We start from the raw sequence: 17,418 nt of genomic DNA, 5'->3' as shown, positions 1-17,418 counted from the left end.
CTGCTTGCACCTTCCCTGAGTGTCTTTGCCTGGCTGGAATGTGCCCTTGCTCAATGGATGGGGTGGGTGGGTGTGCAGAAACCATTCTACTGTGGAAATATACAATTTATCCCTCCCCCCATTTACCCCTGGCTCCTCCCACCACTGGCATTCAGCCGCTGGAAGGCTGTCCAGAAGATAATGTGACCCTTCAGCTGAAGCACATTCTCCCACTGCTGTAACACAGTGACCTGCCTCAAGGAGCTTACAGTTCAAATGGTGACTGTGGGAAGGGACCATGGTGGAAAGGCACGAGCTCTGTATACAAAAGATCCAACCCCCAGCCCCTCCATTTTAAAATCTCTCTCTTTCTGGTCCATGATACCATAGAGCTCCTTCGAGTCAGACAGCCCCAGGCTAGATGGATGGATGGTCCGGCCCTGTGTAAGACTCTGTGAATTGAGGGAGACAGAAAGGAGGGCCTTGAAAAAGAAGCAAAAGAGGAAGAAAACAAACCATGGAGTCAGCAAGGAGCATTGTGAGGATGGAGAGGAAGAAAACATTTGCTCTATTTATTTGGTATGTATCTCTGGGATTCCTTACCCCCCCCCCCCGCACCATAATGTCCCAGGGCCGAGTATTTCAAGAAAACAATGCTGCCATTTAAGATCAAATAAAAGAAGTGCTTAATGCAACGCCCCAAAACCACTCTAACTGCAAACAGATAATAATGCTGTGCCTTAAACCTAATTTTTATTTAGCAGCATAATCAGCTTGCTGCTCCTCTCACGTGCCTCAGCCTTCAGCGCGCTTCCAGCTTCCACTAATATGCTTGTAAAGGAGAAAATGAAAGTGGTGGAGGGGCCAAGCTGAGATTTCCCCCTCGGGCTCCTGGAAAGGCAGCCTCTTCCGTCTCGCAGTGCCTGTGTGAGCAGCAGAGTGGAAAGGCACTCGGCTTGGCAGGCTCTGCCCTGTGCCAAGGCTTGTGAGCAGAGTCTGTAGCTCACAGGCCTTAATTCTCCTCAGACAAGTCCTCTGGAAATGATTTCCCCACAGTTCTCTCCCCCACCCTGCACCACAATGCTTGTATGTGTGGTGGAAAGGATCTGAAAGTGGAGAAACGTAGGAGGCTGCCTTCTACTAAGTCAGACCATTGCTCCCTCGAGATCAATGATGTCTACACTGACAGGCAGCAGCATTCCAGGTTTCAGAAAGGGAGTCTTTCCCAGTCCTTACCTGGAGATGCCGGGAATAAACCTGGGCCCTTCTGTATGCAAAAGAGAAGCTCTGCCACAGAGCTACCATTTTTCTCCAGGATGGAGGGAGAAAGAACTTGGTTCTTCTTCTGTGTCCTGTGTTTGAGAATCGACTGGGGTGACAAGCCCCAGAGCTCACCGTAATGCATGTCACAGGTAGAACCAGTGGGGTTTTTCTGAGGAGATGCAGGGGGACGCATACCCCTAAACATTTTGTGAATCCAAGTTTGGCCCCCATTAAGGGTCAGTATTTCAATCTGAGTAGGAAAATGAGAGTACCCCTAAACATTTTTTAAGAAAAAAAGCACTGGGTAGAACAGAAGGTTTAGAGCAACAACAAGAATATCCTTGGATGTCTCTGCAGTGGTGGCCTCTCAAGGGAAATTGACGCCCACCATTTAATGCCACTTTATATCTTACCTGACCCCCTCCTCAATTAAGTTTTTAAAAGAAAACAATTCAAGACTGTTGCTCCCCCCCCCCATCCACCCAAAGACACCCAACACCCTTTCAATCTGTTGCTTATTGCTGCCATTGAACGGACCCAGGGTCTGTTTATCTTACTGCCCATCACTGTGCTTTATACAGATGAGATTCATGTTTCTCTATCGTTAGCCACCTTGGGAATCCAGGTGATTGTAAAGTGGGATAAAAATATTTTAAATTCTCTAGGCACATGATTGGCATCTTGACAGATTTTTCCCACTGAAGAATGAATTCCACTACTAAATAGATAGAATCAAAAAATTGCAGAGTTGGGACCCTGAGGATCATCCAGCCCAATCCTCTGCAATGCAGGAATCTCAGCTACAGCATCCGTGACAGATGGCCATCCAACCTCTGCTTAAAAACCTCCAAGGAAGGAGAGACCACGACCTCCTGAGGGAGACAGTTCCACTGTCAAAAGTTCTTACTGTCAGAAGGTTCTTCCTGATATTTTGCCAGAATCTCCTTTCTTGTAACTTGAAGCCATTGCCTTGAATCCTACCCTCCAGGGTAGGAGAAAACAAGATTGCTCCATCTTTAGGGAAGTTTTTAATGTTTGATGTTTTATCGTATTTTTAATATTTTGTTGGAAGCCGCCCAGAGTGGCTGGTGAAACCCAGCCAGATGGGATGGGTATAAATTATCATCATCATCATCATCTTCCACATGACAACCCTGAGATATTTGATGATGGCTATCATATTTTCTTTCAGTCTCCTCTTTTTCAAGCTAAACATATCCAGCTCCTTCAACTGCTCCTCATAAGACTTGTTTCCAGATCCTTGATCATCTTGGTTGCCCTCCTCTGCACACCTTCCAGCTTGCCTACACCCTCCTTCAATTGTGGTGCCCAGAATAGGACACCGGACTCCAGATGTGGTCTGACCAAGGCAGAAGAGTGTGGTACTATTTCCTCCCTTGTCTGGACACTAGGCATCCGTGGCTGCAGCCTTCAATAGCATTGGCTTTTTTTTGCTTCTGCACCACACTGTGGACTCACTTTAAACTTGTGGTTTACTTTTGCAAAAGATAGCTGCTACTTTTTGGTGTTTTTGAACAGGTGAAGTCACCTGGAGAGAGTGGCAGTCCTCACCCCTGGTGTCTCTCAATAGGGCTGGGGAAGAAGTTCAGCATGATTTGCATGTAAATATGAACTTACCTAATTTGCCTTCCCCAAAACAATATGGGGAGGCCTGCTGAGGTCAAATGGGATCTGCTAGATCAAACTAGGTCTATCAACTAGAAGTTCCTCACTGTTGGTCAAGAGGGTTACTAGGAGGTCTCACCATCCCTGGGATTCATCTTCAATGATGATAGGTTGAGGGTATTGTGATGGTCTTGTAGCGGGGGGATATGTTTTAGCTTATAGGCTGGATTTATTATTGTTGGTTTTATTACTGTGTTGTGAGTTTCATGGGAAGTTTTGTATAATATTCTCTTTGATTGTTAAGTGTTATTGTAAAAGCCACCTGGAGTGAGTTTTCTTCACAAAGGGGCGCTGTAAATATTTTAAATAAATAATTGGTTTTGCAAGAACCTGCAAAAGATCAGGCAAGATATGTCATCAAAGTGGCTGACCAGGGAGGTGTGATTATTATTAACTCTAAGGAACTAGAAAAGTTATAACAATGGAGGAAATATAAGAACCATTAAAAGAAAAAGTTGATTGTACAAAGAATAACCTACTTGTGCAGAACAACTGTTATAATAATGCCAAGCCACTAACTGATGTAATGAACTAATGTTTCGTACTGGAAACATCCCAAAATCCTGGAAGACAGCCAGTATTGTGGTAATAGCAAAGGCGAACAAAAGATCCATCAGCTGCCTTTTCTTACAGGCCTGTATCATTATTGAACAATGCTTGTAAAATATTTACTGCAATTTTTGCAACAAGACTAAACAAAGTGCCTCCTAATTATATAGACAAAGATCAGGCCTGTATCTTTCCCCATCGAAAAATGCAGGACATTATTAGAGAAATCATCAATCTTTTGAGTATTGAGTCATAATAAAACTAAAAACAAAAGCTCACAGAAGTATCCATTCTGTTCTCTGATGCCAAAACATTTCCCAACAATGAAGAATGACAACCCCTGCATGAAGTTGACCAATCCAGTCCTTTGGTCCAGTTAAGACGACTGTTCCTAAGCCATAGTTTTTGCCCATACAAGTGGTGGACATCCTTTGCTGCACCTGCTTGATTGTAAAAAACCAACTAAAGCAGTTTACAAAAAGATAAAACCATAAAATCATCAATAAATACAATTAACGTCAATCATTTAGGGCTTTCAAAAAGTTAAAATAACAATAAACTAAAAACAGATTGAAACTTGGATTTGGAGAATGCAAAAAACCTCAGCTTAAGGTTTTTGCAATCAAGCTGTATGTTGAATTCTGGAGAACTCCAAGGCTTGCATGCTAGTTTGAGACATTTTGATTGGACCTAACATGAACATTCCCAAACTGTGGAATTTGAAATTCTTCTAATGGACCAACACAGCTTCCTTTCTTTTCTGGGTTCCTATTAACAAGAGAAAGACAGGTTGCATAAACTGCACACAAACGACCTGACAATGCAGTGAGGCAGTCCACAGAAATGGTGATGACAACCTTATTACTCTCAAAGAGTTTCCATGCCTCTGGAAGCTGCAGCACAAAACAAAGCAATAGGCATTGGAAGCTGGTCCACTAGGGCAAATGGGGCAATTCTCCATCACCCTTCAGCTCCCACCTTCCTGCCTTCCAACATCCAACCTGGCAACTTGCTCAGTCTCCATGTTGCCCATGTTGAACTCCGCAGGGAAGAGGTAGAAGACAAAAAGAAAATTAGTTGGCTCTGCCTGTCTTCAGCTCTGGCGCCACCTACTGTTGGCCTCCTGCTTGATGCCCTACCGGTCTCACTGAGCACCAGCCACCACTGGTAATAGATGCAGCTCTCCCCATCATTGCAGCTCCATATCAGAGGTAGAAGTATCTGAAAGTATCTAATGATGCTCATGAATCATACAAGAACCCTGGGAGCAAAATGCTGTCAAGCCCATGAGCACAGCTGACATTACACTGTTTCTTGTTGCTGCTGTTGCCTCAGTTACGCATCCCTACCTCTCTTAGTGCAGGTAGATTTCTTGGTTGCCTGTGGACAGGCAACACATTCACGTTGTTACTACACCACTGTAAGTTATGAACGGTTTAGTAGCAACCCTATCCCCATCTAGCCAAGATACAAAAGTGTAGTTAAAAGCATTTAAATTCAGGAGACTTCCGGGTCAGCGCCATCGGCAATGGCGGAGTTCCTCTGAATGAGAGGAATCCGCTCCGTGGGAATCGGGTCTTGCCGCCACGGCGAAGGCAGAGACCCTTCAAAAATCCCAGGTGGAGGAAGCCTGGGAACGTGGGATTCGGCTGGCACCAAGAGCGCCTCCCCTACTCGCAAGGAAACCCGTGTTCGGGGGTCCGGAGCAAAGTGGGGTGAATGGCGTGGTGCTTTGAACTGATTGCTACCTCCACAGAGTGAAGCCGCACAGCCGTTGCCGGAGAGCGCTGACTTTTTCCTGTGGACAATTGGATCTAAAAGTAACTACCCGTGAGTAAAGCGAAGAATTGGAGTTTCAAAAGTTGAATTTGGCAATGAACGGGGGGAGGCTTAAAACAGGAAGTCCGCCTTCCTTCCTTGTAAACAGTCGGAAGCAAACAGGCTTAAGCTAAAGCCTTGGAAAGTTTACCTTAAACGTCTAAATTTCCAGCACTAAAAATAGCGAACCCCCCCTTGGAAGCAGGAGAAAGGGGGGGAGTTTTTGGACAATATTTGCCTGCAAAAAGAGAGGGAAAGAAGCTAAATTTCCATCGCTCAGAACCTGGGAACGGGCTGCTATTGTATTCTGGAGCTCTGCATAGACTGTGAATAGACCGTTCATTGACAGTTAGTGTAATAAGAGTGATACATTGTTTCAACTACCCTCTTCTGATTCGAAAGGGAGTAAAATAAACTGAGTAATAGTAGCTGAGATTTGATACTAAATATACTGGTGCAATTGTGGTTTGGAAAAAAAAAAAGAAGTGACATTTTGGACTAACACAATATAAATAGTAACCATTTCCCTCTAGAGGAGGACTTTGAAATTGCTACAAGGATTGGAATTTTCCAATTCTAAAGATAAGACTCTGGGACTGTGGAATTGACCTTGAAGGGCTTAAGTGTTATGGCAGATGGAAAAGAAAAAATAGACCCACCAATCCAAGACAAAACAACAAGGTATGGGAAGTCTTGGCGAAGAGCTTATACATCTGGCCCTCCTGTTTCATCTGTGGCTGTATTGACGTATTCTAAACCAAAAGGAATGATTTCAGAAGAGGCTCTGGCACTTGCTCTGAGCAAAATAAATGAATCATTGGAACAAATGAATAAAAAATTGGATCAGAATACACAAAGTTTAAATCAGAATACACAAAGTATAAATAGTTTAGGACAAAAAGTTAATTCAAATACAGAAGCTATTGAGAAATTGATTCAGGAGTCTAATTCAACTCGACAGATCGCAGAGGAAGTTAAGGAAAAGGTCGTTGCTGTGGAAGTGAAGGTAACTCAGCTGGAAACAGAGAGAGTCCCAGACCTTCAGAAGCAACTTGAGGACCATAAGTTGGCGCTTTCTATGATTGAGCTTAAGGAAAAACAGACAAACTTGAGGATTAGAGCTGTACCTGAACTGGAAAAAGACTGCCTGATAGACTATCTCACGGAGGAATTTGCAAATCATTGGGACTTGGATTTGGAAAAAGAGGAGTTTAGAATTGTGAGGGCCTTCAGACTGGGAAGAGGAGGGAAGAGGGAGAAGAACACAATAAGAAACTGTTTGATTACCCTCCGATCTAAAGAAGAGAGAGATAAAATTTTGGGCTGGCATTATGAGAAGACTTTGGTAATACATCAGTCAAGAGTGGAAATATTTAAAGATATCCCAAAACATCTTCTGGACCTTAGGTCCAACTTTGGAGATTTGGTTGCCCTGTTAAGAAGGAACAAAATCATTTTCAGGTGGGAATTCCCTCAAGGCCTATCCTTCAGTTTCAAAGGAAGGAAAATAAAAATAAGATCAGTAGAAGATAAAATAAAGTTTCTGTTTAAATACGAAGAAGACCTGCAGAAGGGAATCGGAAAAGAGCCAACAGCATTGGACAGAAGATCACCAGATAGAGGATCAGAGCAAAGAGCACTGGAGAGAAGATCACCAAACAGGGAAACATTGGACATATCGACATTATCTTTTGGATTGGACCCCCCAGTGAACGTGCCAACATCACCACCAACAGAGGAGGAGCAAGCTTTGGGGGCAGTTGGGGGGGTACCAAAGTAACCACATGATGGCGCTGCAGGTCTTGAGTTGGAATGTGAATGGACTGAACAGCCCTGAAAAAAGGCGGAGAGTATTTCATTTATTGAAAAAAGAGCATTTGGACTTGATTTGTCTACAAGAAACACATGTGACAAGGTTACACAGGAAGTTATTGAATAATAAAAGATTAGGCCAAGAATTTATCTCATCGGATAAAGTAAAAAAAAGAGGAGTGGTCCTCTATGCAAAGGAGAGTCTATCACCAAAATTTACATTTAAAGATGATAAAGGAAGATTTGTAGCAATTGAAATTCAAACGCAAGGAGAAAAATTCCTGATAATAGGTATTTACGCACCAAATGAAGGAAAATCGGAATTCTTTAAGAAGTTACATGAGATCCTGATGGACTATATGGACTATAATATGATTTTGATGGGAGATATGAATGGTGTAGTGTCTACAAATATGGATAAGGCACAAAGACAGATAGTCACTAAGGATGGAAGACTACCAAAAACTTTCTTTGATATGACTGAAAATATGGACTTAGTTGACATCTGGAGAATGAAGAACCCTCTGGGAAGGGAGGGAACTTTCTTCTCCGAGGCTAAAATGACATGGACAAGAATTGACCAAATTTGGGTAACCAGAGGACTGGCTCCAAAGACTAGCAAAGTTGAAATTTCTCCCAAGACCTGCTCCAATCATAATGCTGTGAAGATGGAAATGAAATTGACGCCAATTGGTTCCTTTAGATGGAGGATGACACTTTGTTTAGGAATGAAGAATTTACCAAGAAGGCCCAAAAAACTTTGAGAGACTATTTTGAGATAAATATGAACACTACTGTGGAAAAAAGAGTAATCTGGGATGCAAGTAAAGCTGTTATGAGAGGATTTTTGATAAAACAGAATGCAGTTAAGAAGAGAATGCAAAATGAGAAAAAAGATAAAATCTTGGAAAAAATAAAGGAAGGGGAGAAGAAATTGAGGGTGAAACCAAAGTCCCAGGAGATTTTGAAAGAGATAAAGTTATATCAAGTACAATATATGAAAATGATGAATCAGGAAATAGAATGGAAGATCAAACAGATGAGACAAAAGACATTTGAATCGGCAAATAAGTGTGGGAAACTGTTGGCTTGGCAAATGAAAAAAAGACAAAAACTTAATACCATCATGAATTTGGAAGTGGAAGGAAAGAATATACAGAATCCAGTGGAAATTAGAAAGTGCTTCCAGAGGTATTTTAAACAACTATATACACAGGAGGAGCAGAAAGAAATGGATATTGATAAATTTTTGAAAATGAATGGACTACAAAAAATTTCCCAAGAAAATAAATTAATGCTGAATTACAAAATAATGGAACAGGAAGTAGAAGGGGCCATTCAGAATATGCAGTTAGGTAAATCTCCAGGACCAGATGGACTGACTTCAAGATATTACAGATCTTTGAAAGAATGGTTAATACAACCTTTAAAGGAAGTCTGTAATGAAATATTGGAAGGGAAAAGGGCACCAGAGTCGTGGAAGGAAGCTTACATTACACTTATACCGAAAACAGAGACTGAAAAGACACAGCTCAAGAACTACCGCCCCATATCACTGCTTAATGTGGACTATAAAATTTTTGCAGACATTTTGGCTAAAAGATTTAAAAAGGTGTTAACAGAAGAAATCCATAAAGATCAAGCGGGCTTTCTCCCGGGCAGACACTTGTCTGACAACACAAGGAATATAATTACCGTAAATTTCGCTCTATAACACGCAGATTTTTTCTCCTAAAAAGTAAGGTGAAATGTCTGTGCGTGTTATTGAGCGAATGTGTGGTCCCTGGAGCTGACTTGCCGGAGCGCAGGGGCAAAATAGGCAAAAATCAAGCAAAAATAAGATCGGGCGGGTGGGCGGAGGGAAGAGGGAAGGCGGAAGCTTCCTGCATTCTGCCTCAGGGTCTTACTGCCCACCCGCTTCTGTTGCTGCGTTTGCTCAAACTCAACAAAGAGCAGGGAATCCCCTGCCCTCCTGGCAAGCAGAGGGTTAAGGAAAGGATCCAGTCCTTCCTTCTAATTCTTTCCTAGTCACACTGCGTGCAGGCTCCAGCCCACCACTTCCTCCTCTCCGTGCTCTAGGGACTCGCAGGCAGCCGAAAAGCAAAAGCATGCAGGTGGGAGAGAGAGAGAGAGGGCTGGCTTGTGTGGGGGGGGGGGACGACTTTTGCTTTACAATGGTAGGTTTCTCATTTCTTTTCCAAAAGCAGAGAGCCCTGCCCCCAGGCCCCCTCCAAATTACAGCTTCTCCAAGCAATGTACTGCTGGAGGGAGACAGTATGCTTGTTTGGAAGAGAAACCCTGCTTCCCTGCTGGTAAGTAACAGCAGGCTGGATTGCAGAGTGAGACATGGAAATCTCTGGATTTATATGCTGTATATCAAATATCTTAATCTATACTTTCTACACGCGGCTGGTAAATCAGAATCTCCTGAGCCAGGAGGATTACAGCATCTCTCCTCTCCCCTTCATTAAAAGCCTAATACTCTTCTTTGAAGAAGTATAACGTGAGAATGTTTTTTTTATATATTTTTTAAAGTTCTTTTCCTCATTGTGCGCTATACACTGATAATTGCTGCCACAATAACAATTGATTGAAAATGGAATTTAGTCTCCCCCCCCCCCCATAGAGAGCTGTTCTTCAAACGTTTAGCCTTAATACAGTGGCTGATGTAATACCCTTCTGCTTCACTAGGCATTTTATATAGGGACATTAAAATTGATTTTCTACATCTTGGCAGATGAAAAAAAGTGTGTTACATGCCCTATTGCCCAAAAGTGTGCAAGCACAGAGCAAAGGTTGCAGTGACAGAGGTGGCCAAAAAAGAAATACCGTAAATAAAAAAGAAATCATACTTCGTATATCCTGTCTGGCTTGGGGGGGGGGGCTTTTGCTTTCCTTCCCTCCCCATTTAAAACGTGGTGACAAAGCACGGATCCACATGGATCCTCAGGATTTTTGCATTGGGTCACCCCAAATTCACCATCAGATCACATTACATGTCCATGGCTACAGTCTGTACCAAAAAAATCACGCACCCACTGTTGCCTGGGGCTGCAATGGTGCAAAAACGTGGTTACAAAGCATGGATCCACATGGATCCTCAGGATTTTTGCATTGGGCTACTCCAAACTCACTGTCAGATCACATGTCTGTGGCCACAGCATGAACCACAAAAATCATACACCCACTGTTTCATTTAGAATATTTTTTTTCTTGTTTTCCTCCTCTAAAAACTACGTGCGTGTTATGGTCTGGTGCGTGTTATAGAGCGAAAAATACGGTAATATCTTAGAAAAATTACAAGTGAAGATTAATACCAAAGCAGTTTTGATATTTGTGGACGCGGAGAAAGCCTTTGACAACATTTCCTGGAGTTTTATGAAGAAGAATTTATTGGGGATGGGGGTTGGTCAAGGCTTTGGAAACGGTATAGGTGCAATTTATTCTGAACAGAAGGCCAAATTAATTGTGAACAATGTGGTGACGGAAGAATTTAAGATTGAGAAAGGAACACGACAAGGTTGCCCAATCTCTCCATTGCTTTTTATATCGGTCCTGGAGGTATTGTTAAATATGATTAGAAGGGACCAATTGGTAAAAGGTATACAAGTGGGAGCCAAACAGCACAAATTGAAAGCATTTGCTGACGATTTGGTATTGACTTTACAGGAGCCAGAATCTAGCACTAAAAGAGTAATAATAATAATAATAATAATTTATTATTTATACCCCGCCCATCTGGCTGGGTTTCCCCAGCCACTCTGGGCGGCTTCCAAAAGAATATTAAAATACTATGTTACATCAAACATTAAAAGCTTCCCTAAACAGGGCTGCCTTCAGATGTCTTCTAAAAGTCTGGTAGTTGTTGTTCTCTTTGACATCTGGTGGGAGGGCGTTCCACAGGGAGGGCGCCACTACCGAGAAGGCCCTCTGCCTGGTTCCCTGTAACTTGGCTTCTCGCAGTGAGGGAACCGCCAGAAGGCCCTCGGTGCTGGACCTCAGTGTCCGGGTAGAACGATGGAGGTGGAGACGCTCCTTCAGGTATACTGGACCGAGGCCGTTTAGGGCTTTAAAGGTCAGCACCAACACTTTGAATTGTGCTCGGAAACGTACTGGGAGCCAATGTAGGTCTTTCAAGACCGGTGTTATATGGTCTCGGCGGCCGCTCCCAGTCACCAGTCTGGCTGCTGCATTCTGGATTAGTTGTAGTTTCCGGGTCACCTTCAAAGGTAGCCCCACGTAGAGCGCATTGCAGTAGTCCAAGCGGGAGATAACCAGAGCATGCACCACTCTGGCGAGGCAGTCCGCGGGCAGATAGGGTCTCAGCCTACGCACCAGATGGAGCTGGTACACAGCTGCCCTGGACACGGATTTAACCTGTGCCTCCATGGACAGCTGTGAGTCCAAAATGACTCCCAGGCTGCGCACCTGGTCCTTCAGGGGCATGGTTACCCCATTCAGGACCAGGGAATCCCCCACACCTGCCCGCCTCCTGTCCCCCAGAAACAGTACTTCTGTCTTGTCAGGATTCAATCTCAATCTGTTTGCCGCCATCCATCCTCCAACTGCCTCCAGACACTCACACAGGACTGTCACCGCCTTCACTGGTTCTGATTTAAAGGAGAGGTAGCGCTGGGTGTCATCTGCATACTGATGAACACCCAGCCCAAACCCCCTGATGATCTCTCCCAGCGGCTGCATGTAGATGTTGAAAAGATGTTGAAAAGTATTAGAACTAATTCAAGAATTTGGTCAGGTTGCAGGTTTTAAGTTGAATAAGATGAAAACTAATGTTTTAGAGAAGAATCTAACTGAGATTGAGAGAGATAAGTTTCAGAAAGAGACAGGATTGACACTGGCTAAGAAAGTGAAATATTTAGGGGTTAACATGACTGCTAAGAATGTGAATTTATTTAAGGATAACTATGAAAAATGTTGGACTGAGGTGAAAAAGGATTTAGAAATATGGTCAAATTTGAAGCTATCGTTGTTAGGTCGAATTGCTGTGATAAAAACGAACGTATTGCCAAGAATGCTGTTTTTGTTTCAAACACTGCAAATTTTGGACAAAATGGACTGTTTCAAGAAGTGGCAGAGAGATATCTCTAGATTTGTCTGGCAGGGCAAGAAGCCTCGTATAAAATTTAAGATATTAACAGATGCTAAAGAAAGAGGTGGATTTGCCCTGCCAGACCTTAAACTTTACTATGAATCAGCCGCATTTTGTTGGCTAAGAGAATGGATGCTTCTTGAAAACACGGATGTGTTGGATTTGGAAGGTTTTAATAATGTCTTTGGTTGGCACGCATATTTGTGGTATGATAAGGTTAAAGCACACAAAGCGCTCAAAAACCATATTGTCAGAAAAGCACTGTTTAATGTTTGGATAAGATATAAGGATTTGTTAGAAAATAAAACCCCAAGATGGTTGTCACCAATGGAAGCAAAGGCTCAGAAAAAACTCAATATGGAGGCCAAATGGCCGAAGTATTGGGAGATTTTGGAACAAGAAGGTGACAGATTAAAACTACAGAGCTTTGAAAAATTAAAAAACAGAGTACGAGAATGGCTCCATTATTATCAAATAATGGAGGCATATAACTTGGACAAAAAATTAGGCTTCCAGGTGGAAAAATCAAAATTGGAAACAGAATTGTTCGACCCTAAAGTTAAGAATTTGTCAAGAATGTATAACTTGCTGTTGAAATGGAATACTCAAGATGAAACGGTGAAATCTGCTATGATTAAATGGGCACAAGATGTTGGACATAATATTATGATGGCTGACTGGGAACAGTTATGGACCACTGGTATGAAGTTTACGGCATGTAATACCCTAAAAGAGAATTTAATGAAAACGATCTATAGGTAGTACATAACACCAGTCAAGCTTGCAAAAATCTATCATCTGCCGATAACAAATGTTGGAAATGTAATGAAACTGAAGGCACATTCTTTCACCTTTGGTGGACATGCCCAAAGATTAAGGCATTCTGGGAGATGATCTATAATGAAATGAAAAAGGTATTTAAATATACCTTCTTGAAGAAACCAGAGGCCTTTCTCCTGGGAATGGTCGGCCAATTGGTGCCAAGGAAAGATAGGATTTTTTTTATGTACGCCACAACAGCAGCAAGAATACTTATCGCAAAGTATTGGAAGACACAAGATCTACCTACCAGGGAAGAATGGCAGATGAAGCTGATGGACTACATGGAACTGGCAGAAATGACTGGCAGAATACGAGACCAGGTAGAAGACTTGGTGGAAGAAGATTGGAAAAAAATTAAAGTATATTTACAAAAACATTGCAAAATTAATGAATGTTAGAAGGATGCTGGAATGAAGCTATATGGTTTTAGCAGAAATGTAATAAAGAATTAAGTAAAAGCTGATTGATAATGGGCTAAAATGAAAAAAATTTAAGGTTAGACCGTTAAGATAAATTATAGAACAAAAATTGAGAAAGATGGAAAGAATTTGCTGAAATAGTGAATTGAACTAGAATACAAAAAAGGGAGGTGTGAGGAGGTCGATAAAACAAGTACCCGGTAAATGAAAGGTAAAGATATGGATTATTGGATGTGTTTTAGTGTTCTTTTGGGGGGGGGGGTTTGCTGTATTGTTGTTGTTTTTTTGTCTCTCTTTTTATCTATTGTAATGTATGTTCTGTTAATTTTTTATTATTTTCCTCTTCTCTTTTTTTTGTAATCTTTAAACTTCTAATAAATATCATTTAAAAATAAATAAATAAAAGCATTTAAATTCAGTATACTTTTCTGGAGTTGGATAAAACCAATATATGCCCTCTCCTGAGCACAAGATAATAACTTGAGGTCATGAAGCTGGATAGTGAAAGATTTGGGACAGACAAAATTACTTCTTCACACAGTGCGAGCCACTGTGGTGTAGTGATTAGAGTATCAAACTAAGACCAAGAAAACCAGGGTCTGAATTCAGCCATGAAGTTCACTGGGTGTGATCTTGAGCCAGTCACTGAGAAGGGGGAGAATCATGTAAGCCACCTTGAACTCCATGGAGAAAAAGGTAGAATGTCACATAGAGTCCATTTTTTCCATATAAAAATCTGGGATATGCGTCTTCCAACACACGCTCCCAGGCAAGTCCCGTGGCCCATACTGTGATCTCTCTCTCTCTCACATACACACACACACCCCGCCAGTAAGGCACTTTCTTTGCCACAATCTCGTATGAAAAAATGGGTGTCCTGTTTTTTCTGGGACACTTGTTGGGTGTGGTATCCTTGCAGCTCACAAACGAGCACACAAACCAACCAACCATGGAATTTGTTCCCACATGAGGCAGAAACAGGGATAGCTTTAAAAGAGGATTAGACAAATTCAAGGAGGACTGGGATATCACTGGCTTCTAGGCTAAGGTTACCAGATTTTTTTCAATGAATCCGGGGACACTTTTCAACTTCAATGGCTTTTGTATGGGGACTGATTTATAAATCCAGGGACTGTCCATGGGAAACGGGGATGTCTGGTAACCTAATTCTAGGTACAATGGCCAGGTTCTCCCTCCACTCTCGAATGCATTATAATTCCAAATGGAGTGCCAGCTTGGCCCTGCAACTGTGGGTGCCCAGGGCCTTGGGTGCTATGCAGTGTGCATGGCCCTAGCAGCAGAATTTGTGGGTGCTTGGGCACCCAGGGCCCCAGGGAGTTGACGCCTCTGATTCCGCATACCAGTTGCTGGGAATCCCAGGTGGGGAGAGTTGTGTTGTGCTTATCTCCAGCTTAAGGGTTTCCCATAAGAGCATCAGGCTGTGGGAGCAGGATGCTGGCCCAATGGGCCCTGGACTTGATCGAGTCAGCCTCTTCTTCTGCTCTTATATGAAGAGCAGCCCAAAGGCCCATCTAACCAGCGCCCTGTTTGGCTGCACACTCATTCTGGGACACCTGGCAATGTCTACAAAAAGGAAGGAAGAACCAGAAGCAGCCACCTTTTCCTGCCATCCTGTCCCTGCTACAATGAGTGGACCAGCCCACCCCTCTGCTGCTGTTGCTGCTGTGCTATTGTTTCATTTTTAATTAATGAAAAGGAGAGCTAATCATTGAATTAAACTTCTCATTACTTGAACTGAATACCCGTTAAGCAAATTTAATTACTGTACGGATTGGGCCTCTCCCTGCCTGTTTCATTAGCTGTTGATAGAGACTGGAAGGCGGGGGTGGGGTGGATAGTAGAAGAGAATAATAATTGAGAAAGAGTGAGGGGGGAATGATTGATTGTGTGGAAACCACAAAGCTCTGAGGTTTGTTTAGAGCTAGGAAAACCAGTTTAAGGAACAAGGCCTCCCCACCCAGCTTGCTCTCTGCTCTACAGTCTCCTGCCTTCTCCTAGCAGACAAGGCTCAGCTGTGCAAGATCTCATAGCGTCATCTTGTTTCCCCTTAGCCAAAGCTCTCTTTGCTTCTCCAGACTGACCAGTTGCAACAGAGAAGCATTGCCAGTGTTTACCATCACCGTATGGGGTTGCCAAATCACCATATTCTGGTTCTCCACATTTCCACAACAGTCCACCAATTTTGCTGAAAAAATCCTCATGGAAATTCACCAGCATCTTACAGCAGATTGATCCTAACTTGTATATGACTGTATGCAATTTCTTCCTGATATAGGCATTTCCACAAAGCACTCCTCTAGTATAAAGTGGATTTACATGTTATTTTCACCAATATATCTTTGTGCATATTTTACCCTAGTGTATGCATTTTTTGCACATATTAGTTGGCTGGAGAACTGCACTGTAAAATTTGATGAAGTGCAATTTTCAAAGGTCAGTGGCAGTTTGGTTCACGTTATTGTTTCAGAAAGTGAAAATTAGGTCCATTTGCCTTTACATAAGAACTGAATTGCATTTCTCCACTCTCCCTGCTTGGGACTGTCCAGGCTCTGCCCCTTGCTAGCCCGGCTCTGCACCCTCCTTGAGTGCTTTTGCTTGGCTGGAACATATTGTTGAACTGTGAAAATGCAGCTAGTGGCTGGACTAGGACCTGGGAGACCAGCATTCATATCCCCACTCAGTCACGAAGCTGACTGAGACTCAGTCCAGCCTACCTCATAGGGTTGTTGTGGGGGTGAAATGAGGAAGGGAACAATCATGTATGCCACCTTGAGCTCCTTGGATAAAAATATGGCATATCAATGCAATCAATCAATCATGCTTCCCAGGTCTGCAGTCTCCTGCAGAAAGGTTAGAGCCACATCCATTGCTCTGCCCCCTTTGACCCCTAACTGCACCCATATTGGCCTGTGTCCCCACCACCTGGGGCACACGATCCCTGGAAGGTTCCCTGTGGGGGAATGCAGACTTCAGGCTTGTAAAGTTTCCCCACCCAGTCCTGCAAAGATAGTTTATGAGAGTAGCATCATTATGAGTCCTTACTGTGCCACCTCTGAACATTGTGGATGCAACACGGAAAATGCAAAAGAGCCATCTTTAAGCTGAATGTGTGCTCTGTTGAATGACACTCTTTAATTTGGTTTGCAGACACAGGAGATTCAAGTACCCATTCAGAATCACTGCTGAAAACACATCCCTCCCACTCTAGCTCTGCCCTTCACTTTTGTTCACCTGCTCTCATTAGAAAGAGGCAGCACCTTTGATGTCAAAGGCTGATCTGTGGTGGGGGGGCGAGGCACAGAGGTTGAGCTTTAATATTCAAGAGGCTCAGGTGTGGTGGAGCTGGCTGCTAATGAAAGCAAATGGCATGCATTGAAGCATGATTCTTTTAAAGAAGAAGAAAATCAAGGATGTCCTATTGTGTACTTAGGACAATAAGCAGAGCCTTGCTGGGTTAGAACGAAAATCAAGCACTTTGTGGTGGTGAAATTCAAAACGGGTACTTGGCTAGGCAAACATCCCTGCTTAATTTTTTGCACCACCACCTCTTGTTCCCGAGCTACACTCAGAGAGTCAGAGTGCAGGGAAGGCCTTTAATCTGCACCTAGATGGGGGAGCACCTGGGCTATGGGCAACAAACCTATGCTGCATCTGAGACAAAGAGCAGAGCTGCAGGCCTATTAACACTTGCTCCATCTTCAGTGGGACATCTCTTAGCTCTTCACTGCCCTCCCCTCGTGCCCATGGAAGAAGCAGCGTGGATGTAGCTGGGAGGGCTGTGCATGGCATCTGGTTGAATCCCAGATACTGAACAGAGTTGGGCTGATTTGGGTTGACTCAGAATTCAGCTAGATTGGGTTGAGGCAGCCTCAGATCACCCCAGGTCAGATCAGGTCCACTTGGGGGCAATTTGAGGCTGTCAGAAGGTGGGTGCTCTGG

General features: G+C 43.1%; 2 protein-coding genes and 1 long non-coding RNA gene across 4 annotated transcripts in view; 1 reads left to right on the top strand and 2 right to left on the bottom strand.

Annotated features, from left to right (window-relative positions):
- The window catches only part of LOC308485700, a 105,387-nt gene extending 89,530 nt beyond the window's left edge, over positions 1–15,857 (top strand). Inside the window, exons 2-3 of the long non-coding RNA XR_013990688.1 lie at positions 370–558; positions 15,531–15,857. This is a non-coding gene — a long non-coding RNA (uncharacterized lncRNA). The remainder of the gene's footprint in view (positions 1–369; positions 559–15,530) is intronic.
- LINGO1 (leucine rich repeat and Ig domain containing 1) overlaps positions 1–17,418 on the bottom strand; it is a 665,590-nt gene that overhangs the window by 204,375 nt on the left and 443,797 nt on the right. The gene's annotated exons all lie outside the window — the stretch shown is intronic.
- Positions 1–17,418, bottom strand: part of LOC308485665 (uncharacterized protein) — a 539,283-nt gene that overhangs the window by 386,602 nt on the left and 135,263 nt on the right. The window lies entirely within an intron of this gene.

Source organism: Podarcis pityusensis (genome assembly GCF_964106645.2).
Source record: "Podarcis pityusensis genome assembly, chromosome: 9".
NCBI lineage: Eukaryota > Metazoa > Chordata > Lepidosauria > Squamata > Lacertidae > Podarcis > Podarcis pityusensis.
Note: the sequence above shows the minus strand (reverse complement) of the source record. Positions and strands in the feature narration are given on the sequence as shown.